Source organism: Cavia porcellus, unplaced genomic scaffold (genome assembly GCF_034190915.1).
Source record: "Cavia porcellus strain 051 isolate PalLab524CR breed Dunkin Hartley unplaced genomic scaffold, mCavPor4.1 scaffold_21, whole genome shotgun sequence".
Taxonomy (NCBI): domain Eukaryota; kingdom Metazoa; phylum Chordata; class Mammalia; order Rodentia; family Caviidae; genus Cavia; species Cavia porcellus.
The window spans coordinates 64,976,172-64,983,388 of NW_026947504.1; the positions used below are offsets into that span (position 1 = coordinate 64,976,172).

The 7,217-nt window shown below is 48.5% G+C and overlaps 1 long non-coding RNA gene across 1 annotated transcript; it reads right to left on the reverse strand.

The window, feature by feature from the left end:
• Positions 1–956: 956 nt before the first annotated feature.
• On the reverse strand, positions 957–6,412 carry LOC106025127 (uncharacterized). The gene is made up of 4 exons (XR_001198693.3): positions 6,269–6,412; positions 5,214–5,363; positions 3,660–3,816; positions 957–2,363 (listed from the first exon to the last, which is right to left on the reverse strand). It is a non-coding gene; the product is annotated as an uncharacterized LOC106025127 (long non-coding RNA).
• Between the last annotated feature and the right edge of the window lie 805 nt (positions 6,413–7,217).

Sequence of the window (7,217 nt, forward strand, 5' to 3'; positions counted from 1 at the left end):
TGTCTGTCACAAGCTTCCAGCCCTACTGGATCAGGTGGCATCTTTTAAATTAGAAGTGTACTCTGCAGGATTTAGGCCAATGGGTTGATAGCTTTGAAGTGTGTGGCCACCCATTTAAAAGTGAGCACTTTCAACCTAGCTGGTGTTTTTGCCTCATTGCTTGGGTACAGGGATAGAGTGGGGAATGGATGGGGTTAACCAGGGACGAAGTGAGACCCTAAGAGTTAGTGAACTTAGGAGGAAATAGTGTTAGTGAGGACCATTTAGCCTAATCTGACTGCTATTGTTTGGATCTCAGGGTCCCCAAAGGTCCAAGTGCTGAAGGCTTAGTCATCAGTGTGGTGCTATTGGATAGAGGCAGGGCCTCGTGGGCAGCCTGTGGTCACTGGGAACACGCCCGAAAGGGGATGGTGGGACCCTGGTCTCTTTCTCTTTCTCTGCCTTGTGTTCCAGCCATGAGGTGAAGAGGTGGCTTCACTACCTGCTCCGAGCAGTGGTGTGCTGTCCTTGCCACAGCACCAAAGCAACAGGACTGCAATCTCCAGAACGATGGGCAGAAATGAACCTTTTCTCCGCGAGCTGATCATCTCAAGTCTTTATGATAGTGGAGAAAGCTGACGAACACTTTGGGTCAGGAGACAAGTGAAATCCTAAAAGATGAGGAAAAATGACAGGGACAGTGCACGGCGAACAAAGTCTTGAGCAAGTCGGAGAATTGCTGGGGTAGAAATCTGAGAGCTGCTAACCTGTGGAAGAGGTGGTCAGGAAGTGTGGCCCTTGAAATTGAGATTTGGAGGGCTGGGGGTTTAGCTCAGTGGCATAAGCGCCTGCCTTACAAGCATGTATGTGGTCATGAGTTCGATTCCTGGTACTGGTAAAAAAAAAAATTGAGATTTGAGCAACTTTTCTGTTGCTGGGACATAATATAACACATACACAGTTTAAAGAAGGAAAGATTTATTTTGGTTCACTGTTTCAGAGATTTCAGTCAAGGGCATCATAGCAGAAGGGTCTGGAGAAAGCTGCCCACCTTATGGTAGGCAGGAAGCAAGCCCCAGAAGAGAGGATGGGGAACAAGACGGGCCCTTCAGAGGACGTCTCAGTGACTCCCTTCCTACAACTGGGACTTGCCTCCTCATGGCCCATTCGGCCAGTTAACTCATCAGTGGATTAGAACCTGCATGATCCATCGTCTCTCTAGGCCTCACCTCTGAGCATTGCTGTGTTGGGGATAAATTGCTCATTACTGAGTCTTTGGGGGACGTTTCATACTTAAACCTCAACAGAGGTGATGACATGATCAAGTCATGCAGAGTAGAGGACTAAAGACTATGTGAGGGAAGGTCAAGGAAGCAGACGCACAAGTATTAAACCCATCACTGCCCAAATAATTAAATAATCATTTAGTGAAAATGAGAAGCAAGATACTCAAGTACTTAAGAAACAGAAGTGACCAGAGCGCGGGCAGATGACATCAGCCAGGAGGTGTGGTAGAGTTTTAGTCTGCTGGCATGAATTCCAAAGGAGCTTTGTACCTGGATGTGGTGGTGCATCCTATAATCCCAGCAGTCAGGAGACTGAGGCAGGAGGATTTCCATGAGTTGGAGGCCAGCCTGACTTGTATAATGAATAGAACCTAAACTATATAGTGAGACCCTGTCTAAGAAAAGGAAGAAAAAGAAGCAGGAGAAGGAGGAGATTAAGAAGGAGGAGGAGAAGGAAGAGAGGAAAAAGAAGAACAAGAAGAGAAGGAGAAAGAGCTTTGTGCAGCATCCACAGGTACTGCGGATGGAGACAGCCTTTCTCCTAGTGCAGTGAAGAGCCAAGAAAACTTTTAGACATCTAACTGCAGGGAATTACACGGCCCAAGTGAAGTCTGAAAAGGTCTTCTGGACTAGGAGACTATTACAGATGTTTAGCTCAGGGACCACTGACGTGTGGACCCGAGACCAGCAGTGACAGTGTGGCTGAGAACTTGTCAGAAATGTGCATTCTCAGGCGACACTCAGATCTACCGAATCGGAACCTCTGAGGTGAAGCCCAGCAATCTGAGATTTAAAAAGCTTTTCCCACCAGTGGAGAGAGCTGATGTGATTCAGATGCCAGCCAAAGCCAGACAAAATGTAGTGGTCACGGGTGGAGCTCATCTGGGCGGGGGCAGGATGAGTTTGGGAGTGGGAGTGGAAGTGGAGGGTAGGAGGAGCCAGGTTTCTGGAGGTAGGAATGGACAGACAGGTGTACCCTGTCTGTGGGATGGGCACAGCAGTGGGTGGGGAAAATCTGGAGGAGGAGCCGTGCTGCAGGGCAAGGTCAAAGGTTCAGTCTGTCCGCGGCACAGAGCAGAGATGTCCCAGAGAAGGCAGCTGGAAAGTAAAGTTGTGGGTGAGAACTACACTCTGCCATAGTTCCTAGCTTGAAATCCAAGATGTGCCCCTGCAGGACAGCTGCATTGGCTACAGTGAGACAAACGGCTCCTGAGCAGCCTGACATACAGTGTAAGAGCTGGACCCGTGCTGCCATCAGACCAAAGAAAGAGGCAGCCAGATCCAGGATAGCGCAGAGCACAGTTTTTTGAGACTCTGACAGGCGTGATTCTGAGTGGTAGCAAAGCCAGTGGATCTCTGTGATCTGGATTAGAAGGAAGGAGTTTATCACAAGGTCAGGACAAAAATGACTTCCAAGCCCGAATGCATCTGGTTTATCTCAAGCTAACATCAAAGATGGCAGGCACATTCTTGATGCTGATAATGGTCTGGATGGTAAAGCTCCACATACCACTCTAATGGTTTTGTCTATTTATAGCTTGTTTGAAAACAATTGGGGGTGGTGGCCAGGGTTACTCAGGGATAATCATGACAGTTATGGCTCAAGGTGGCTGATGTCAGGCCAAGTTGTATCCCTTGACCATCAATGGCTCTCAACAGTCTTTTTAGCATGTTGGTATTTCACGTTTGTAGTTGGACATGTGGTAGAAAAATCATGGAAATTAGATTCCAGAGGATTCAAATTTGGGTTAAATCATTATCTTGCAAGTCGTTTCACCTCCGTAAGCTTGTTTCCTTTCTTTCTATCACATCTCTGGCATGGGGATCATGATATCTATTTTAACTGCCTAAAGAGACCATTCTTAATGTCAAATCAGCCAGCCAAATCAAAATGCATTGATAAATCAATAAAAGGCAGTAGTCTAAACATTCTATCAGTTATTCTAATATTTTAGTATCAAAACTGCTTTTTATTTTGGTAACTGCCCATTTGTCATGATACGATGGTGGTAGAAAAGCCCTCCAAACAAAGTCCCCTTCCTGGTTATGACTTGCAACTCCCTGCATGAGCTCCTTCTTTAACTGGACCTTGTGCATATAAAAATGCAAACACCTGAGTTTGATGCCCAGTCCTGCCCTAGAAAACAGCAACAACAAAACCCAGCAAGTATCCCTTGAAAGATAATCTTTACTTTTTGTTTTGATAGTGCTGGAGGAATTGAACCCAGGACTTGAGCGTGTTAAGCAAGTGCTGTACCACTGAGCCGTATCTCCAGGCCTTGTAGGTAACGCTCTTCACACAAAATCTTACCATTTATTTACCATATGCAACATTCCAGTGTTTAATTTTGCGTCTTTTGTGCATCATGAAGAAATCCTAATAAATAGTCCTACCTCCATTTTGCAGAGAATGCTGGGGTCAGGGATTCATCCACATTCACAGGGCTCCTGAGAGGCAGAGCCAGCCGCTGATGCTTGTTCTGTCTGTGTCTGAGGCTCTGGCCTCTGCTGCTGCAGGAGCTGTGGGTGGGTAAGGTCAGGATTCCAGGCACTGCGTGCAAAAGAGATCTCAACTAGGATGGAGACAAGAAAAAGCTACTAAAATCTGAGCCTGAGAATTGGCTTCTTCTGGCTCTATCAAGGCAAAGACATTGTTCAGCTGAACTTCTGGTATGACTTTATTCCCAACACATTTCCAATGTCTCAGCCTTCCGTAGTATAATATTTACCAAGACATTGCTGGTGCAATCTTCCGACAAAGACATCAGAAAAGGAAAGGGCTCGGGGAGGGCCCTGTGCAGGAAGAATCTGAGCCCTAACCTCACAGTAAATGTATGGTGGGAAGCCAGGGGAGGCTGAGTGGTCCTGGGGTGGGCCTGGGGTGGTCCTGGGGTGGGCCTGGGGTGGTCCTGGGGTGGTTCTAGGGTAGGCCTAGGGTGGTCCTAGGGTGGGCCTGGGGTGGTCCTGGGGTGGGCCTGGGGTGGTCCTAGGGTGGTCCTGGGGTGGTCCTGGGGTGGTCCTGGGGTGGTCCTGGGGTGGTCCTGGGGTGGTCCTAGGGTTGACCTGGGGTGGTCCTGGGGTGGTCCTGGGGTGGGCCTGGGGTGGACCTAGGGTGGTCCTGGGGTGGTCCTGGGGTGGTCCTGGGGTGGTCCTGGGCCTGCAGTGCTGCCGTTGTGCGAATGTACAGTGTTATGCCTGAGTGCTACAGTGTGTGTGTGCACGTGTGGCTATTAGAGTTTCAAGGCTATAGTAATCAATGACACAAGAGGCCAACAGAGCCAGAAAGGAGCTTGTGTTTCTTAGTCTACAACACAGAAGCCAGGGGCTGTGTTCATTGGCTTGGTTTGGTTTCTGCAGCAAAGAGAACCAGACTTCCCACCTCTGAGTGTGTTCCCTGAATCGTTCTAATCTATTTTTTTTTTTTTGTCTTTTTCATTTTTATCGGTACCGGGGATCGAACTCATGACCGTCTGCTTGCAAGGCAGATGCTTATGCCACTGAGCTAAATCCCCAGCCCCTTAATCCTTTTATAAGAATGGATCTCAGCACTCAGAAGGCTGAGGCAAGAGGTTCATGGCAAGTTTGAGACCAGCCTGAACTATAAAGTGAGCTCAAGGCCAGCTTGAACTGCACAGCTCGACCTTATCTCAAAAAAAAAAAAAGTCAAACAAAAGAAAGAAAGAAAGACCTAAAACCTGACATTGAAAACTCCAGAGAGCATGGGCATCTTCCCCAAGAGCTCAGGCTTTTTTTCCTCCCAATTATTGTTTTGTATCAGTACAGGTGTGTGGTGCGTAAAGATCACAATCCTTGCAGAGAGTTGGTACATGTGCACAGCACGTCTTAATTGCTTTTCATCCCTCTTCTTCTCCCCTCCCTGTCTTCTGATTCCCTTCCTATTGAGCATGGTCTTAATTAAGGGGTGATTTCTGAGTATGTGTCTGGTACCAGTTGTCCTGTGAGAGACACCCTGCGGGGGTGCACATGTCCTGTGGACGGCTGGAGTCAGGTCTGCCTTCCCAGAGCCACAGCACAGAGCTTCCTAGGGGTCCTGGAAGTGCTGGGCAGGATGAGGTTGGGGAATGTCACCCAGACAGCCTGCAAATACAAACCCAGAGACACAGAACACCAAATTACCATTGGGCAGTTTTTCCAGCACAAAAGGCTGTCTTCTAGCAGTGTGGGTATCAGTGATGTGTAGTTACCACTGTTGTTTTAATTTTTGTATTTTATATACAATATAATAATTGTCCATTTTATGGAATTCATTGTGGTGTTTTGATACATTATTCAATGCGTGGTGATCAGATCAGGGCAATTAGCATATTCTTCACCCCAATTAGTGCACACATCATCTCAAACCTTGTCATTGATTTATGTTGAGAACATCCCAAATTCTATTTTTTAGGTCTGGGAGTCTAATCCAGTAATCCAGTGGTAGAGCACTTGTCTAGCATGTCTAAGGCTCTGAGTTCAATCTCCAGTAAAGAAAAAAAAGGTGTTTTTTGTTTTTATCCCTTTCGTGTAGCTGTTTCGAACACGGTTGTTTTTGTGTCCTGACTCCTTCAGTAGACAGGCAATAAACACTTAGGACGCCCACCCCGAGCCCGCCTGAGCATCCCTTTGGGGTGGCTGTGAAAATCATAGGGCACTAAAGGGAGGAGAGGGGGAGAGGCTGAACAGGAATTAATCCTTATCCCTTTCATTTCCTCAATAAGAGGGCAGCAAAGCATTAATCACCAGCGCCAAATGCAAACAGTGGTGGAGTTGCGCAGGCCTGCGGTGGCCTCCGGAAGGGTATGGGGGAGAGAAAAGAAAATGTAAAAAGCTGTCTAGCTCTCCCTGCGCTGGGGTCTTTTCCTGATAACTAAGTCAGTCATCTGGCCCCTCTGAGGGGCTGAACACTTGGGGTCCCCTTCAGCCACAAAGGTGTTTGCAAAGTTAGGAAGCAGGCAAATCTGACTCAAAAGCCTACACTGTGTGACCCTGGAGCAGTGACTTACCCTCTCTGAGCCTCAGTTCACTCTTCTGGGCGAGGAGCGGGACTGTCAAAAGTAAGTAGCGGCACGCTGGGCATCGGGAGGCCATCAGCTTGGACCCTGAGCCTTGCCCAGCGAGGGAGGCAGGAAAGTGGAGACTGCAGGAGGCTGGAGGCCGCACCTCGGGCTTCCTGGTGCCCGCGAGGCCGAGTCCGGCTGCAGGCTCCGGAGTCTGCGCGCCCCCTAGTGGCAGAGTTCGGGAACAAGATTGCTTCCAGCACAAAACAGGAAGTTTGGGGGCGACCCAGGCCAGAGCATGGCCTGGAAAGAGGGGTTACCCAGAGCAGGCCGCGGGTTTACTTATTTTTCTGGCGCTTTACAGCAGGACCTGTGTTATTAGCAGCATTCGCAGGCTGTTGGAGGTGAACACCTTTGGCTTAGCTGAAAAGTTACTTGCTTGTTTAGTTTAGTATCATCTGCCAAGCACTTAGCATGGCCCAAGGGCCTGTGGCCAGCCAGTTCCTGCGCTTACACTTCCACGCTTAAACTTCTTGGAAACCAGGAAGGAGAGTTCCTACCTTGTTTTGTCAGATAAGCTCTTTGAAGTACCGTCAGGAAGTTATTTACACAAGCCAGAAAGATTGGTCTTAGCGGAGGATGCATCGAGGATGGTCTTAGCGAACGTCTCCAGTTCTGGAGGGTGCTGCGTTGGTTCCGTTTAAGAGCTGTGAGGTCCAGGTAGTCTGGGCCTCTGTCTGGCTTGCTGGTGGCTGCTTGGGCTCTTGGGGTATTCTCCCCAGGCACAGGAATGACTGCAAGTTTCCTAGGACAGAAGTGACTTTTCAGTTTAATTTACTCTGTAAAAGCTCTCACATCAACCAAGATCACACTGAGGCGGGGGTGGGGCGCTGGACTTTCAATATATGAATGGGGGCTTCCCGGCTCAACCCTTAGTAGGACTTAACCCGGAACC